Source organism: Danio rerio, chromosome 7 (genome assembly GCF_052040795.2).
Source record: "Danio rerio strain M-AB ecotype USA chromosome 7, GRCz13ab, whole genome shotgun sequence".
Taxonomy (NCBI): Eukaryota; Metazoa; Chordata; class Actinopteri; order Cypriniformes; family Danionidae; genus Danio; species Danio rerio.
In genome coordinates, this window is record NC_141027.1 from 47282923 (window position 1) to 47303158 (window position 20236).

The 20236-nt window shown below is 37.6% G+C and overlaps 1 protein-coding gene across 26 annotated transcripts in view; it reads left to right on the top strand.

The window, feature by feature from the left end:
- The window catches only part of znf536 (zinc finger protein 536), a 497364-nt gene that overhangs the window by 413662 nt on the left and 63466 nt on the right, over window positions 1–20236 (top strand). The gene's annotated exons all lie outside the window — the stretch shown is intronic.

Here is a 20236-nt window from a genome sequence, read left to right on the forward strand (position 1 = left end):
TAAAAAGAGACTTGTTGTGTTTCTATCACTACAATATGACTGTGCACACACTATACCTACACACAGTTCTGTCCAAACAGCTTTCAAAAGATCATTTTCATCATAGGTCCCCTTTAAATGTAAGTTATAAATGCTGTAGTTATTAATAAGTAATATCATTTTATGTTTTACTTTTACAATTTTAGCTAACCGCAGCATCATCTTGAGTTGAACTAGCATCCTCATCCAGTTTTTTTAGTAACACAATTTGCTTCACACACAAACACACTACCGCACGTCACCTCAATGACACACTCATTTACCACATAGCAATTACTACTAAGTAATTATTGCGGCCTCCTAATTTACAGACAACTCGAACTATTACAGACTCCGAGTGAGAACGAGAGGGAATCTAACACCGAACAGAGAAAATGTCTCTTGATTTGCTTTTTTTCGCTTGCTGCTTGCCCCTGACTTTCATCTCCCTTTCGGTAAAAAGAGATCTCCACACTCAAAAAGCGGCGCGGGGATGAAACTTGGTAATTGCCAGTAATGCTGTCCTCATCAGGTGGCTAATTAACAGTAATATGGCTCGTGTTAGTCTGCTAGCATCCGCGCAGCCCGAACGTTCAGGCGACCGCGGAGAGGCGGGAGAAGCCGTCACACTCTGATGATGCGTATGGCCTGAGGGTCAGCCGGCCCGTGTTTTATGTACACATAATCCCTCCCGCGGGACCACAAGGCCTTCCGTAATCTTTAGCACCTCGCTGTCAATGCCGGGATGGTGGAATAACCTTAGAAGAACCAGGTTGTTAGATACGACTGATTTGTAAAAAGACTCTGAGACGAATCCTTCATCTCTGACAGATGACGTTTAACCTGTCACTGGGAGTTTAAATGCTGTCAGCCTCCGAGCACACTGTTGTGGTACATTTAAGAGCTGTCAAACAGTCTTATTACAGAGTAAAGGTAGACTCCTGACACGACACATCAGACTGAGCCCTGTCCCACGCTTCTCCATCTCAGAGCTCAGTGCCGGAGGGAAACGCTCGCTCAATGAAAGACTGCTCGCTCGCTTTCACTCTCCTTGGAAGTCTCTGAGGTGACAGACGGTGTTGGTGCATCTCCACTCTTTCCATTGTGCCGGGTGTGTGATGAAGGCTCGTCGGGTGAAGGCGAGGTGCTATTTCGCATGTTCAATATTACCATTTTAACTTCAACCTAGGTGAATTAGCACCTTGTCACTCAGCGACGCAAATTCTGCTTTCAAAGAGCAATTAATTGTAAAAGCTGTTGTCAAGCGCACTGGATGGTACCTGTTGCTCTCCCGCAGCAGCTGTGCAATCTCTAAAAATATTTTTCTCTACACTAATTTACTCCGATATCAACTTTGGCGGCGCTGAAAGCTTTTGAAAGGCCTCGTAATTTCGCTCCCTCTTTCACTCCTGTCTCGTACCTTGCTGACGTACAGTACAGTAGTCTTCGTCTCTTCCATGTGGGAGAGGGAAAAAAAAAAAACGAGCGAGTGGTCGCTGAATAAAGGATCGGGTTCCAGTATGACAACAAAGGCAGAGAAATATTCAATGCTAATGACAGCGAAACAATTATGCTATTCATAATATTAGACGGAAAGAAAGATCTTGTTAGAGGAAACCTTGGGAGAGGAGAATATGAAGTGTTCTCACTGGCGCAGTAATCACGGCATGCCTCCGTTATTTTTATTCCCCCGTAGCCCACTATGGTTTGCATTTAATGACAGAAACCCTTAAGCTAATACTTAATAGATTTGCTCCTCGACCCCCTCCCCCATACGTTTGATGTTCTTTCTTTGTTTTTGTTTTGTTTTGTTTCCCAGACTTTGTTCAATTTGAGGTATTCCTCGCAGTTGTGCTGCTCGCGTTCCCCAGGTGCCCTTAGATGTGACGATGTGCTCTCTGAGGGATTGTAGCGGCAGAACAACACTACCTGCCTGCGCAGGGGCGCACCTCGCACACACAGTATAATGATCATGCTTACACACAGTGTATGACATACACTCCAAACGTAATGAGAGAATATGCCCCGACTCAGGCTGCCAGGCGCAGAAGTTAAAAAAAGAAAAAAAGCACAAGTATGTCAACTTTTATTTGCTCCTTTATTCCACATCAATAACAAACAATGCGCTAAAGTTAATAAAACAAATACAGAAAACACAGTCAGGCTGAGGCTGAGGCAACAGGGGTGTGTTTTGAGAGGTCGTGTAGCAATTACAGACGAATCTGTCAGATTCTACGTTCAAGCTGCCGCGCCAAAAGAAGAGCCGGTCCAATAAGCCACATTTGATTTCCACTTCAAAATAAACAGCAAAGTTCCTGCAAATAGAAAGAGTGCAGGAGCGGCATGAAAGAAAAACGCATTGCATGCGAAATAAGCCCACATTATACCATTAGCTGTTAAAAAATGCACTTAATTCCTCTGTAGAGATGGAAATAAATCGCACGAGCTCGAGCATTGTTCCATGCAAATCCCATCGAATGGATTTAAGATGGCGTATTGTTTATTAGGGAAATATGGGGGGAGGTAGGAGAGCTGCTGTTCTAATTGCAGTAATTTAATCAGGATTAGAAAGGTTACCTGGATGAGGCAGCAGCGCAAGGACACAGAAGCATGTGGAAAGTAAAAATGCACATTTCATGTTGTCGATGTTGTCTTTCACGTTAACGAATTTGCACTGGAGTTTGCGCTGGCACTGTTGTGTGGATAAATAAACAGAATGTTCTATTGTTTCTGTTCCTCCCCCCTCTTTCTGTGTGTATGTGTTACTCTCTCTCTCTCTCCCCAGCCTTGCTAAATAGGAAGCAAAGAGAATCCATTTTAATCAGATTAATAAGTTGGTTGATCACATATAACCTAATTTTCATTCAGTGCTGCCCTTGTCCGCTGAGTCATATACGCAATGACCTTTGTGTCGCCACTGCGACCATAAAGCACAGTAAGTGCCATTGTGCTGTCAAAAAAAAAAAAAAAACTGAACTGAAGATGTTTTACATCACCACAAAAATTTCATGTGTCATTTTATTCCTTCAAACGCAATCCCCTTTTCACAAAAGGCCACCTTCCAATTGAGGGCCATTAGGTCGGGACTCGAGTTTCCTGGAGCTCGGGAGATGGGAACAACTTTCCTCCTGCATTCACAGTAATATGAATCGTCCTTTTAAAACAGATATGGTTACATATTAGTTTTGAAAGGTACAGTAACTGCCTCAGCTTTAGCTGTCTGCAACAGTAGGCCTTTTGTATCCGCAAGAACTCAATAAGTGGCCTGTGATCCCATTTTAGCTCTCTCTCGCACACTACAACACACCGCCTGCGCTGAGAATATTACGATTCAAGCGCATTTGAGGCTGAATGACGGCTGATGACAGTTTCGAGGCAAAGTCTGAAATCAAGCTCACCTTTTGCCTGCTTCTGTTTGTTCTCGAGTGGTGTTTCTGTTACTTTCAGAAGTTATTTTCTATTCCTTCATCAAGATAAATCTCAGCCTTGATTTACTGGTATGATTAGCAGTTTCAAAGGAAATCTGCTGAGATTTAATTATACACAGAAAGAAAAAAATGGAGAGAGTGAGAGAGAGTCATGGACACACACACATGCATAGGCTTTCAGTCACACAGCTCCATGCACACAAACAGGAAATATGAATGAAATATTTATGAAGTGGGCTAACGACTGCATGCACCCATATGTTTCAGCCTAACAGCAGTTTACAGGCAGTTCTAATGTGATGAGTTTCCACTGAAGCAAAGAACACTGATTTACAAATTATATAGAACACAAAGAGGAAAGACAATGATAATAATTATTCATATTAATACATTTTATTAAACATTTTGCTCCAGCAGTTTTGAAAACAATTCTTGCATTTATCCCTGATAACCGCCATTATTCTTCCTTTTGATTAGTGAACCAAATTTCCTGCATTTATGTAACAAGTTCTTTGTTTCTTTGCTCTTCCTTTTGAAAAACTTGTTTTGTTGTTTAATTATCAGTTCTGGAGTCGCACACCACTAGAGGATGAATTCTCTGCATGATTCATTGGGCAGCAATTCTTGTAAAATCAGGCCTTGCGTGCCTGTTTCAAGAAAATGTAAGAACTTTATGGGTTATAGGTTTTATGAAAGCCAGCATGCAAAAAAGGAGGAGGAGGGGGATAAATCTGAGGATTAACACCATACTTTAAGATAAATCTTTTTTTAATATGAAACCTCATCCCCACTTATTCTGGCCAATCATTCCTTTTTTTAACACACTTTAGATTAGGCTACATATTGTGTCTTTTTTTTTTTACAATCTCTGCTCCACAAAATGCATTCTTCATGCTGTAAAACTCAGAACAATGGATGAGCACATAACTGTGCACATTAATGCTTCTGTAAGTGGAATGACAGTGAGAACAAGAGGGAGAGAGAGAGAGAAACAAAACAGATAAGCAGAGCTTGGCTGCCCCCTCCCATCCATGTCATCCCACTATCTATGTATTCTTCCCCATGGAAAAAAAAATAAAACAATAAAAAGCTAACCAAATCTCCCCTCCGCATCGTTAAATCCTCACTGATCAGAATGCGCCAGACCCTAACCGACAAACATCATAGTCTGTCTCTAGTCCCTAATTGCCTGCACAAGGATTGGTCACACTTTTTTAAGTAGCGTTTCGTAATGGATTTCCTTGTTGGTTGCGCTTTTAACTGGCGCTGCAAATGGAAGGCAAAATGTCTCTTTATTATCAAAAACAGCAGTTCTTTCTTTCCTCGCTCGCCTTTTTTTCAGTAAAGATGATATCAACCACCTCCCTGTTTGTATTTTTTTTTTTTTGCAAGGTCAACCCAGGCTGACAGTTGACAAACGATCTCAAGATGGCCACATCATCTGTCCTGTAATTTTTTTGGGGGGAGAATACGATAAGATGAATGCCATGTATCATGTTTTTTTTTTTTTCTCCCTGCCTCTCTCTTTCCCTCGCTCAATGTTACGCTCAAATCTCTTATCGGCTTACCAAAAGGACTGGTAAGCAGGTGAAACAGCGATTTCGTTCATGCTTGAAAGTTGTCCGTGCTCTCGCACGGGCCCGAGACCAGTTCAAATCTCTCCGATCTGGACTTATCCTGTTTCTGCATCTTGGCACGGTGTAGGGATTCAGTATTATAGACAAGCTGGTCATCAGATGGGAGTTGGGTTTATTTCTGTGTCTCTTTCCTCTCCCCCCGCTCCATTCCCCCTCCCCTCTCTCTGGCGTCTCATCCAAGTTATGTCTCATTTTTTTCTACTGGACAGCTCCGACAGAATGCCCGAGAACTCCATGTCCTTGAGAACAGAACAACTTTCAGTCTAATACTTTGATTGATTATTTTTTTCTCCCCCCATTGTTGTTGTTGTTGTTCTCCTGCTTTTCTCTGACCGTCGTCTTGGTTTTCCTCTTCCCGAGATCATTATTCGTATTTATGCCGAAATCGTTAGGGAGAGGGGGGGGAGAGGCTTCAACTTCAACGATGACGGCCACTTTGACAAAACACAGAGTATGTTTTTAATTACCTGGATTTTTTAATGTTGTTGTCATCTCCCAGAAAATACTGCTCTTGTTCTGATGTTCCTATTATGTTCTCATTTGAATGCCTGCTCTCCGCAGGAAGTCCAACCCCCCTCCCCACCCCGCATCACTTCCAGCAGCCCTCCAGTGTTCACCATTTCTAGTTTTTCATTATGCCTAATTGCATTAAGAGACATATCATAGTGGAGTGAGAGAGAGGTAGAGACGAGGTGTCATCGCTTTCTAAAACACAATTAGGTAACACCTCATCAGGGGCTCTGCCTGCCTGCGGTTGACAGGTGCGTGAACGTTAGCGGCGCCGGTGTTGGTGGTGCACGGGCCACTGTGTTTGCTTGACAACTGCTCATCAAGCGGATGACAGGCGTTTTTGTAAGTGCCTGATCGGCGGCACAATCGATTCTCGATGAGGTAGACCCAGTGTTTGCATGCGTTTTAGAAGAGAGGGGGAGTCCTTAACTCTAATGAAGCTGTTTCATGTGTGTCTTCCCTGCCTGTTTACTTCAACTTCTGACAGAATGAAATGGCTGCTGGTTAATTTCAGAAACAACATTCAGCAACTTTTATCAGAATCAGGAGGCGCTGGGAAACAGTGGTGCAGAAGTTGTTGTTTTTTCACCTTGTTCTTTTCATTTAGTTTTATCGAGAGGAAAGAAGTGCACAGATTGTCAATGTGATGTGTTTTTATTTCATCTAAAACATGATGACCAGAATGATGATGATAATGATGATGATTAATGAGAGTGATGGCAATGATTACACACATACAGGAAGAGTTTAGTGTGTCAGCCATCTGCCTGATTAAAAACTCATCTTTATCATAGTATCCTCTCACATGGCCTGAAACAGATGAAGCAGATAGAAAGAAGAGGAGGAGGATGGAAAAATAGACGTGCAACATGATCATGTTTGAATTGACACTTTAAGAAGAATTATGCGCCGGGTTCATTATAAAGGTATCCAGCCTGATGCTGCATATTTGCTCTGCGTTTTGCTCTGAATGCACTATTGGATATTGCACCTTAGAGCTGACACACAGAGACAAAGCCTTGAGAAGAAAAGTAATGATCACATATAAATATCAATATGAAAGTAAGAGTCGGTGCTAAAGAAGACGTATAGCTATTGATGTTTGAATAACGGTAGTGTCAGGCGATGAAGAAGAGAGAGGTGGAAAATAAGGAGAGAAAACATAATGCGTTCGTTTTTCAGAAGGACAAAAAAAAGAGACAGAAACGGTTAATCGAAAACACTCCAGAGGCATAAGAATCAAGCTGAGGCCGAGATAAAAACATAACCGCTCTCTATGCCTTGTGAACAAAACCATAAATAAATATATAATCAGTTAGCATTATGCAGGTTTGCTCTGAGAGGCATTATCTGTCTGGCGTTGCCTTCTCAAGTAAAAGAACATTTGACAGTGCAAGTCCCTGATGAAAAAAAAGAGAGAGAAAGTTATGACTTCAAAAGTGTTTACTCACCATGTTTTTTAATTTGTCTGGGCATATGCAGTTTATTTGCATTTCAAATACGCATATTTGAAGCAGGTGGTTTAAATGCCAAGATGCGAATTGATGACAATCACCTCTACCATAAGCGTCAAGGGAGCTGTACTCGCGGCTGACATTAAAACTAAACGAACAGCAGCTAAACAAACACATGGAAATAGAACTCTGTTACCAGCCGCTCCCCCCACCTCGCATCCTCTCCACCCGCACTTATATTTTAATATTCATGTACATTTAAATATCAGCAGCGTATATAGCAGAATGCTTGAGCAGAATCAGTCTGAAGAGAGAGAGAGAGAGGGAGAACGTAAATACCTCACATTTGGGTGCACATAAATCTATTCATTCGTGAACGCCGTCAAATGCCCCCCCCAACCCCCCCTCTCCACCACCCCCCTCCTCCCTGGCCTTCGGTTTCATCGCTTCCATATTCATTTTTGTAATTTACAGCAAATCCAATAGCTGTCAATCACAAATTAAAAACTCCAAATTTACAACGGGGAGGAAACAGCTGCTTCTACATTTACAGCAAGACCACTCTAAAATATTAAAGACATGTCACCCAGCTCTGTGCAGCCCTACATCTGCGGCCATCTGTTTTCTATTAAAACATTACACCAAAAAAATGCTGCTATTTCCATGCTTTTAGATCAGCACAGGAAAGCGAGACTGACAGTGTAAAAACCTCCTGACGGGCTTCGCTTTTATCAACAGCCCTTTCAAAAGTGTCAGAATAAAAGGCTTTGAGTGGCACCCGATGTATTTGCACGAGTCGCAGACGGAGCGGAGGTCACATTTTAAGGGCCCGGTTGATGGCGAACAATGCTGGGATATCTTAAACAAGCTGCTTTTCTTGTCCTTTTCTCGGCCCTTTCTCCTGCGAAGCAAAGAGCGGGTGTTAAACAGAAATACGTTAAAGCGAAGGATTTGATGACATCTGAGTTATAAGCGTTACAGTCAGTGTTGGGTGAGTTACTTTAAAAAAAGTAATAGATTACAAATTACTGATTACTACTGGAAAATTGTAATCTGATTACATTACTAATTACTTTACTTTGAAGTTACTTTTAAAACACATAAAATATACCTATAAAAATACAAAATAATCTGCCGCTCTTTCAGTAATTTAATATTCACTCAAAAACATTACAGTGGGTTGATCACAGAACCTTGACATATTCAAAAGACTTAAATACTTAAAATTATCTCATCATTCATTTGTTCCAAACCTGTTTATCTTTTTTTTTTAATGGAAAAAACTCCATACGTGTAACCACTGACATCCATAGTATGAAAAAGTACTGCAGTGTTTGGGTGTTCGTTGTTTGTCTGAGGTAATTAGTCTACCTAAATGTGCATAATCTGATATAGAAAGCTGATCGGTCAGTTCTTGTCACGTGACTCATGGTCAGGTGACACAGTGATTCATTTCACAGGGAGTGCGCATTAAAAAATGTGAGCACGCTCAAAATGTGCTAACAATAAATGCTCACGCAATATGCACTCCTAATACTGTATATGCACACGTAAAAGACAATGCGTCAGTATTCGACAGTATTAGGGGTGCATATTGCGCGCGCATTTATTTATGTGAACCGCCCCATAAGCAGCTACGCTTCTCTTCACATTCAGAAGATACCTTCACTCCCGATCCTGCACAATCTTTTTTTTTTTTTTTAAGTTAGCCTGTTTAACAGGGTTCATACGGTCATGGAAAACCTGGAAAAGTCATAAAAAATTTGACATGGCATTTTCCAGGCTTGAAAAAGTTTTGGAAAAACAGAAAAGCCCACAAGATTTTGGAAAAGTAATGTAAATTACATTTACATTTTAGTCATTTAGAAGAGATTTTTGTCCAAAGCGATTTACGCTGTGGTCACAGTAGGGCTTGTGCTTGCAAAATTCTGCCATATGACACTGCGAAAAGAAACAGGGTTAAACAGTATGATTAATAAAAGTGAGCGATTGCTCCCTATTTTAAAGTTCTTATTTTAAATGATCTTCTATTGGTCTCACACCTGATGTGATTTCGCTCAATTCACAAAGCTTGAACTTTCGAATGCAGTGACATGCAAATCTTGTTGCACATGCTTGCATTTCTGGTCTGCCGCATTCGCATGCCTATGAATGGAAGTCTATGGAGCGAAAAGTGCATCGTGATCATGGCTTTATAATAGAAGTGTTTTACCTACTATTACTATTTTAACAAAATATTAAGATTATCTAAAATTAGTGTGACAAATGTCTGTATATTGAAATGGAGGTTAGTTGTTTTTCTTTTCTTGACCAAAAACATGCTCTCACATTATTAGTGCTGTGTAAACATCTATGTTACATAGATATAAATCAAAACCATTGTGTGTTTTATGATATGCTGGAATAAATGCAAATGTTTCTTATGATTTACCACATATATGTGGAGATTACATGAAACATTAGGTCATGAAAATTAACTTGAAAGTCCTGGAAAATTCATGGAATTTTTGTAGTAAAAATGTGTAGGTTTACGCTGAGCTGGGCTGCCATGTTTTTGGACGCCAGTGTCCACCACAAGTTGCTGGTCGAATTTAAAGCAGTGGAAAGTTCTTTAGACTCGACATAGACTGCATTTCACAGCAATAGCTTAGTTTTTACGCTGAGTGAAATCAAAGTAATGTCTGTATTTCCACTTGAAGAAGCAACCACTCTCAACAGCAGCTATTTCAGCTGGTGTTCTCCAGCTATTTAAAAGCACATGCTTATTAACTGATGGTGCAGTGGAAAACATTATTTAATAGAAGCATTGTTTTCTTCCAAAAACTGTAATTGTATTGTAAGTACACAATTACGCTGACTGTAGTAACTGTAATCAAAATACACAAATTTCAAATGTAATTCATTACATTACTGCGTTCCCCAAAATGTAATTAGAATACAGTTACACGTTACAGTGGAACGTGTTACACTCAACTCTGTTTACAGCATTGAAGCTTTCAAAAAGCCATGCTGAAACGTTCTGTTTTGGCGGTGGGGAGAAGAATTACGGTCAGTGTCAAAGGTAAACAATTACAACATTCTGAGTCACTTTTTGGAGTCGGGGCAGAAGAAGATCACTGCTCCCTCTCTAATAGGTAATTTCCTTTGTCTTCAGAGCAGTATTTCACATGTTGCCTTCCACGGGGTGGTCCCCTCAAACACGAAAAAGAAAAGGAAGGAAGAAACGTGTGTTTGGCGCACGCATCAGAATTTCAGATGAGACGTTTTGTTCGCCATCTAGAACTGCCAACACAGAACAGTTTGTTGGTGGTATGTGGAAAGAAAGCCTGTTTGGCAGACAAAAAAGGGAAACTTTTCCATAAACTTCGGGCTGCATGTAGAAATGGTATTGTCTGCAGGAAATAAGATGAAAGGACACTTAATTCGGGGCGAAATTCACAATGATATCTGCCGTTGAGCTTGTTAGAATATCCGTGTTCTCCACACGACAGAGATTCCGTGATTAACCAGCTCGCTGTTATTCTCTCACCCACAATTTAAAGGAAGAAAAAAACGATCTCCCGCTGCTCCAAGCGACATCTCTCCCCTCTCCACCGTCTCTTCCTTCCTCTCCTCCTCTTGTCGTCTATGGCAGGAGTCACAGGTGTGTGACAATAATTACACATACACTCAGAAAAATAATGTCATTTCTCTCCATTTAATAAGTTAGCTGTAAAATGCAGAGGGGGAGCGCGCAGGGAGAGCAGGCTTAAATCTTATCTGATACCCGGGCCCCTAACTCAATCATATGGCTCTTAAGAACAGGACACGGGCAGCTGGGGCTCACTAATATGCATGCAATATGTGTGTAAAACGATACGCTTTAATTTTGAGCCCACTTTAAGAAGCAACAAAATCTGTTTATACGTGAGACATTTAAAAAGAGGGAAGAAGAAAAAAAATAAAGCTATTTAACTCCCTCGTTCCCGCCAAGCTGTGACATCTGTTTAGTCTTTTCTTCATCCCTCTGCTCCTAACGCTCAATCCCAGGAAGACAGAGTTTTTAGAAACCCACTTTTCCTGCCTGCTGTTTATGCTAAAGCTCAGTGCTTTGAATCTGCGGAAACACAAGTTAAGAAAATGATGATTGCACACGTTTATCTCCTTTCCTCTTCATAGATGAACTTTGCTGCTTTTGGATTTCAGTTTTGACTCGCAGGCCATCAGTAGGACTTCTTAGAATTACTGTAATTGTGAATTAATGCTCATTTGCAATGAGAGCGATACTTATAAATAGCAGCTTTTTTTAATCGTTTAAATTCAGTGAGAATAGGAGCATCCACACCAGAACTATATCATTAACAATACAGAGGAACAATCCTGTAAATCACTGTAAGTGCACTTTTCTTTTCTCTCTCTCTCTAGCTGACAAACGGTTGTAACATTTACAGCCAATCAAACTTTAAGTAGTTTCAACTTTAAAAAGAGAAGAACAAAAAGTCATAGTCATGTCTAGACATTGTCATAGTATCTTTTCCCATATTGCAGGGAAAATGTTTAGATGGTCATTGGATCATTTTTAGTTCTTTTTTCTGCATTCTCATGCAGAGAAATGCTAGCAAATGAAAAATTCTCATCCTCATGCTAGCAAATGCAAAGTTGGAAAGAGCTGTAGGTTAAGCTTATACATCAAAAAAGGATAAAAACAAGAAGCAAGAAGGTTGCTAGTTCGATCCCTGGCTGGGCTAGTTGGCATTTCTGTGTGGAGTTTGCACGTTCTCCCCGTGTTTATGTGGGTTTTCTCCAGTCCAAAGATATGTACTGTAGGTGAATTGGGTAAACCAAATTGTCTTTAGTGTATGTGTGTATGTCCTGAGCCCCCAGGTTGGGGGTTTAGCATTTGGCTAACAACCCACCTCTTAAATAGATAGATAAAAAAATATTAGATGTTACGAAACACCAATATGGTGCAGCTAAATAACAACTTCTATATAAATGGCCTTGGAAGTAAGTAATAATACTAATAACCTGAACAATGATCATGATGGTGAATGAATGAATGAATGAATGAACGAAGGAAGGAAGTAAGGAAGGAAGGAGGAAGGAAGGAAGGAAGGAAGGAGGGAAGGAACGAACGATTGAACGAATGAATGAATGTTCATAGAAACTATAATAAATTTAAAAAAGTAAAATAAGACGCTAAATAAATTTAATGTCTAATTTTCTTGCACTAATTATTATTATTATTATTATTATTATTATTATAATAATTATTATTATTATTATTATTATTATCAGTGGTAGTAGTAGTAGTAGTAGTAATAGTAGTATTGACACAATCCTTCCCTGGGGTTTCAATATTGTTACATGCTTTATAGAAGATTACAACATCTCCAGTTCTAAAACCAAGTGATTACTTTATTTATAGTCTGCTGATCACACTTTACACAGCATATTGTGTCTAATTTTGCTGGCCAAAACATTGAACACACAAAGTTTAAAAAGCTCTAATTAGACTCCAATTTATTGATCTTTTGTTTTAAACAATCTTCTGTATCCAGTTCAGATTAAGTTATGGGCAAAAACATGACTGATTGATTGATAGTTGATTGACACTTTAATTACCTAAATTTAAAAAAAAAAAAAAAGAATGCAGAAAATGAATCAAATAAAACAGTGGCTTTCTATAGATCAGTGGTCAGTTCTTAGGGGGCTGCAGCTTTGCATAGTTTAGCTCAAACCACATCCAGCTCACACCTGCTTAAGAGCCTCTAGTAGTCTTGAACATCTTGGCTGTTTCTCAATTCCAAGAACTCAGAGAACGGACTGGCGTTCTTGTGAAGACCGTTCTTGCCAGGTCACTACGGAAGAACAGAGAACGCGTCCTGTGAGAAATGAGATGCTGCATTCTTCCTAATGGTCACATGACTTTAACGCATCTTTAACATGAAATTATTTAAATGTATAGAACATGCACAAAAAACATACAAATATACTTTGCAATATACAAATAAAACAGATTTTAATATGAATTTCAGTAAATTAACACCCTTAATGTGTTTATGCCTTTATTAAGGTTTTTCATGTTAATGTTTACGCTCACCATCTCATTTAGGGAAACTCCTGAGATAAATAGATAAATTATCCCTGAACTTTATATATATATATATATATATATATATATATATATATATATATATATATATATATATATATATATATATATATATATATATATATATATATATACAAAATGCTGCGCTTCCAACCTCCTTTATTCATCCGCAATGACTTCTGGAACTACTCGACCGACTTCGGTGCTCGAGTCTACTTCGTTACATTCTCGATACCAAAAACATATCAGGGAACTTTCATGCATCCTCCATTCTTGCAGTCTTGAGTTTTGGAACTGAACTTTGCCAGTTGATGATGATGTTACATGAAAACAGGAGGACACAAGAATGCTGAAGAACGCACATTGAGAAACAGCCCTTGATTATTTGGATCAGCTTTGTTTGATTAGGGTTGGAGCAAAACTGTGCAGAGCTGCGGCTCTCCAGGAGTTAAGTTTGAGACCATTGATATAGAGTAGATCCATACATCTAAATCATCTGTCATTTTCTACTGTAAAGATGATCAAAAATGCTGGTGTAGTCTTGCAACTTAAAAAAAAAGTGAAGAGTTTCTCTTTTAAAGCAGTTGACCTATGTGCTGCATGCTTCTAATAAGCAGAACATTAATGTTCATTGGCGTGGACACTCATACAGTTATTCTTATAGTTCATTCGTAGTACAAACAGGACTTTTGCCTCATTTCTCCAGATGATGTGACCAATGTGATATTTTCCCCCGCATTACACAGATTTAACTCGCTTGGTTTTTTAGCAAATAAACAGTGCTTCCCTGCCTTTATTCAAAGCAGCTCTGTCTATCATACAGTATAAAAAAGTGGGCCTGGTAATTGGCTGGATGAGGCTGCTGGTGTGTGTCTATGTGTCGCCACTGGGCTCTCCCAGAAAGCAGGAAGTGTGAGGGGAGAAGCGGGGCCTTTTGGGGGAGGAATAGAGGGAGGAGGAGGAGGAGGAGAGGAAGGGGGTTAAACTTCAAAAAGCCTCTGACACATGCTGCCGCTGGCCCTGACCACTCCACAGATGCTTTTGTTCATTGCTTCTCTCTCAGTTCCCCCTCACTCTCATTCATTCCCTGTGTCTTTGGTGATACGCGCCGAGTACAGATATCAAAGTCGCACTGTCTGTTAAGACTTCAAAACTGGGGGCCCCGTCCGTCAACCCCAATCATATCTCTGCCCTGCTCGCAGACTGGAGTGGAATATTTGATCTGTCCTCTTCAGGAGGATCAACAATCAGACGTGAGGGGGTGGCTGTTAGGACTCGGACGTTTGGGGAGGGGGCCCACTTCACTGCTCTTCAGTCGCACTACAAAGAGTTGAGCCATGGACGCTAAAGGGATAAAGAGAGCTTTGCTTTTCAGGATCTTGTGCTGGTGCGTTTTTACCAGCATTTGACATCTGCTGTGAGACCAAAAGAGATATTGTACTGAGGCATTTACTGACATTTTTTTTTTTTTTTTGGTGGTTTGTTTGTACTTTAAGACGTCCAAGGTGCAGCTTATTATGGCATCTGACAGCATTATCTCAGCCCTGTCCATCTGTCCATTCTGTTATGACTATTAATATCCCCAGACATGTGTCACATAGTATACTTAGTTCTTAAATCCCTCGTCTGTGAGATCAGACTGTATAATTACCTATCCCATTAGAGTGGGGAGACTCTGGCCCCCGCATACTCACACTGACCCCAGGCGGGAACAACTGTTTTAAAAGATATAGTTCACTCAGACATCACTTTTGTGTTATCAGTTATGTTGGCAACAACCTGTGTGAGTTTTTTTATGATATGGAATATACACACAGACATGCAAATACACACACATACGTATACAGTACCGCTTAAAAGGTCTCTCCTTTACTTAAGAGTGTATGCAAAAAAAAAAAAAAAAAAAAAATGAACTCATTACAGTACATTAGGTCTGGAATATTACATCTTCATTGTTGTCTTTTACTGCTCTTTATTTGGATATAGTTATCATTGATGTTGATTTAGTGATTAGATATTTTTAATTTTTTTGTGTGCGTGTGTGTGTGTGTGTGTGTGTGTGTGTGTTTGTGTGTGTGTGTGTGTGTGTTTGACGAAAAGACGTGATAACCTAGCTATACAGGCAAGTTAGTATGTCAGTTTAGTGGAAGTTACAGAATGCAAAACCTCTCGTAATGATTTTAATCTTAATGATTGGATACTCAATTAATTAGATAAGAGGAATTGTGTGCGTTTGGATATGATAATATTCATACGTTTTAAAAATCCAATACTCTCGTGCTGATATAAATGTAATGTAGTTAATTGACACTCATATCTTTGTTAAATTATGATTTTATGATGTACTTGCTGGGCATTTTTTGCCCCATTATTTTGTATTTGTTGTGTGCTTTTTATTCATTTTAGTGACATAATTTTGTCACAAGCTTCCATTAATTTTTTATCCTGACTTCACTAAAAAATTACTTTTGCTGCTTGTTCAAACTACTTTTTTTTAAATGAGTTGAAACAACATAGTTCTACATTTTTTGTTGGACAACTTATTTGTTAAAGTTTGATCCACTTAAATTTAAAAAACAAAAATTTAAAACATTTGTGAATTGAAAAAAAAGTGTCATTACAAAATAAAAATATGTTCTATGTTTAAAAAAATTATATATATATATATATATATATATATATATATATATATATATATATATATATATATATATATATATATATATATATATATATATAGTAAATAATGACACAATTTCAGTTTTGGCTGACCTGTCTTCACTGTAAAAAATTCAATAGAAAAAAAATTTTGTTCCACACAATCGATATATGTTGGACAACATGAAATAATAAAGTTAACATTAAGTTTTACAGAATAAAGTGGATTGAACATAAACAATTAAGTTGTTGCAAAACATCTCAAGAATTGTGTTGTTTTATCTCATTTTAAATAAGAAGTTTGTACAAACAGCAAACATCGATTTTGAGTGTTACTGATTCCACAAAAAAGTATATCTGATGTTTGTTTCAGTGAGTGAATCCATTTAAAACATAACTCATTTAGAAACAGAAACTCGACAGCTCTCGACAGATTATATGATGAAATCTTTCGCCATATGCACTGTGATCCTTCAAAGTGATGCCAGTTTATGATTGGCTGTCTGTACATCAGCAGAGATGTTCTTCTTCCTGCACGTGTGGCAGGGTTCAGTTCCTGTCCTTCCATTCAGAGGGCACTGAGAGAGTGTTCTGAGAAGCAGCCCATCCACACTAACTCTTTTTCCATTCCTAATCAGCCCATTTAAAGCAGAGGTGAGAGGACCGTCTGACTCACACATACGCACCTGCTCTAATCAGCCCTGTATCCCTTAAGAGTGCCTGCCTTTACCCACCTGTCTTTGTGTGTGTGTGTGTGTGTGTGTGTGTGTGTGTGTGTGTGTGTGTGTGTGTGTGTGTGTGTGTGTGTGTGTGTGTGTGTGTGTGTGTGTGTGTGTGTGTGTGTGTGTGTGTGTGTGTGTTTAGTGTGTGTTTAGTGTGTGTGTGTGTGTGTGTGCCATGTGTTTTTAGATTGACAATCCTGTATTAGCCTATGTGTGGAATGGCCACTTGATATCAGTAATTGGTGTTGTTCCCTGTGGGTTTGATAATGCACACACCCTCTGTCTCAATACCAGCTTCACATTCTACAGACGAATGACATGTGAACACAAATGTCAATACATTTTGTTGCCCTTTAACATAAAAAAGCACCATATATATATATTTTTTTTTATTTATTTATTTATTTATTTATTTAATATTTTTATTCAACATAATTATTTGATTGAAGTCATTTGTGTTTTTAAATTGTTTAAAATTTCCAAAATTTTGGTTTCATGTAAAAGTAGTTTAGAATCAGAATCAAAAAGAGTTTTATTGCCAGGTATGTTCACACATACGGGGAATTTATTTTTGTTACAGAGATTCTACAGTGCAACAGAATTATAGACAAAGGTCAACAAAGCAGATAATAAATATATATATTTTTTATAATTATATAACCCATTTTATGTTACCCAAAATTTTAGCAAAAAAAAAAAAAAAGAGTCTTTAATTTATTTAAACGAAATGCAACTAAAACAGCTAAAGTATAATATTTTGCCTACATTTTCACTTTTGTTGAATATAAAATCTTGTATTTTTGAACTGAAATAAAACGGAATATAAAACATTTAATTTTTGAATAGAAATGATCAACGTTTCCACTGTTTCTGTTTAAAATGTTATCTATCTATCTATCTATCTATCTATCTATCTATCTATCTATCTATCTATCTATCTATCTATCTATCTATCTATCTATCTATCTATCTATGTCTATCTGTCTATATATTTTAAAGTGATTACTTCCTAAATACCCTAACAAGTAACTTCTCAACCCATTCTAATTAGTAAACAGAACTATTAATATGTTGTACTTTTGAATGGAGAAAATAAAACAGAATATAAAATATAGTGTTTTTGAATGGAAATATAAAGCGGAATATAAAATAATTCAATTAGTAAACAGCTCTATTATTATAACGCAGTGCCGTCCGATCATATCATATGTCCAACCTGTGCTTAAAATGCTCCCCGATGTGCATCTATTTATGTATTTCACTATATAGCCTTTGATCATGCACAGTAGACACCTAATTAATAGAGGGATTGAGACACATCACAGAAGGAGAGAGAGAGAGATGGACACACAGAGGAGAAGAAACAAGTGCAGGTCATATCGTAAGCTTTTCTCTCAGCCACTTACTTTTGGGCTGCAATAGGATGGTGCAAAAAAAAGGAAAGAAACGGGGACCAGTTATCTTCCGATTTTTCCCCAAGCCCTGTGACGCGGCTAAGTGAGCCTCAACTGACCAGAAATGATTTGCCTCTGTCTGTTAAACACGTAATGGAGTCATTTAACTAGTCAAATTAGAAGCTGCAGAGATGCCGCATGCTTCATTACTGGGTTCCAATGGGCACCATTTTACATTTACGTCAGGAATGATTTCAGGGCAAATTAATGTTTTTATTGTCTTACACAAATACGCCCCCCAAGTCATAAAAGAGCAGCTCCCCCTACAGGTCACTTGGTATAATTCTGACTGAAAGCAAAGGAAGGATGTGCTGAGGACACTGTAGACAACTGCCATTTATTTTATTGTAATATATCACAATGATGCACATTTCAGTTTTCAAGCATTTTAACATATACACACACAGAGAGAAAGAGAGAGGTTGGATAGCTTGAGAGATCAACTCACTTTCAGTTTAATTATCTTGTCATATCCAGATAATGTGTGTAATCAATGCATGTTTAATATTCAACTACTTTGAATATTTAGCAGAATTTTAATTAAGGTTTTGTGTATTGTATAGTACTCTTGGTAAGGATGCTATCAACATTTTTAAAAGAATAGTTTACTCTTATTACATCTATCTATCTATCTATCTATCTATCTATCTATCTATCTATCTATCTATCTATCTATCTATCTATCTATCTATCTATCTATCTATCTATCTATCTATCTATCTATCTATCTATCTATCTATCTATCTATCTATCTATCTATCTATCTATCTATCTACCTATCTATCTGTCTGTCTCTGTCTGCCTGTCTGCCTGCCTGCCTGTCTTTCTGTCTATCTATCTGTAATCACTTAATTAGACATTTTAATTCATACTGAACAACTACTTTAATAACATGTACTGTTTTTGTTTGTAACATAGACTGGGCAAGTTAAAAAAGATTGATCTCAGAACTGGCATTCATCGAGTGAAGCAACGAACAATGATGTTGTTCATAAAGTTAATAGCATACCATGAGTGCTATCCTCAAAACACAAAGTCTTAATTAAAACTTCTAAATCTTTAAAGTATGTGAGTAACACTTACTTAAAAGTACTAATACTAAAACTAACACTTGAGATTAAACGTATTTTCAACATTTGCCCTCTTTTTGTAATTCAAGGCAAAGCATGCTGGAACTACTGTACACATCCAGTTACTGTACACTGTAAAAAAAAAAAAGAAAAAAAAATCTGTCATTTTATGGTTTATATCCAGCAGCTGGGATTAAATTACAGAAATTTACTGTAAAATAGGGGATATTAAAATAGAAATTTTCTTAAATTTAAATTTCTGGTAAATTTCTCAAATTCAATCTCTGTTATTTTACAGTAAATGTATGTAATTTAATGGCCGTTATTTTACGGGGTTTTTTTTCGGCACCCTAACTGCTGGAAATAAAGCGTAAAATTACGGATTTTTTTACAGTGTAGTTATAGTAAATACATAAACAAATTCATTAGTTTATTCATTAATTTATTCACTTTACTTCGACTTATTTCAGAGGGTGCCACAGCAGATTGAACCACCTAAATATATATATATATATATATATATATATATATATATATATATATATATATATATATATATATATATATATATATATATGTGTATATATATATATATATATATATATATATATATATATATATATATATATATATATATATATATATATATATATATGTAACATTCAATTAAATTTATCTTTATTTCTATAGCACTTTTACAATGTAGATTGTGTCAAAGCAGCTAAAACATTGAAGTTATTAATTAAAATTAAAACTGTCAGTCCAGTTCCACCACTATTTATTATTATTATTATTATTATTATTATTATTATTATTATTATTATTATTATTATTATTATTATTGTAGGGTCCAGCCAGTTGGTCCAATGACGGTATCCAATGGTGGATGAAGGTTCACTGCATGTTCGGTCTTTCCAGTGCACAATGTTGATTTATATTAAACTTAACTCATATCTGACTCCAATTTTAGTATGAGATGGTTTAGAATATTAATATGTTTATCCTCGTTTTATCTGACTCCAATTATAAAACATTGAGAAGGTTATTTTGTTTCCGTTCACATTAATTTAGATTATGATTGAATATTCTCTTCGGTTCATCATTTTATGTTATTCTCGTTCATTGGGATCTCTATAACATCCTGAATCTTGTACCGGCCGAGTATACAATTTCTTAAGCACAAGCATGTCA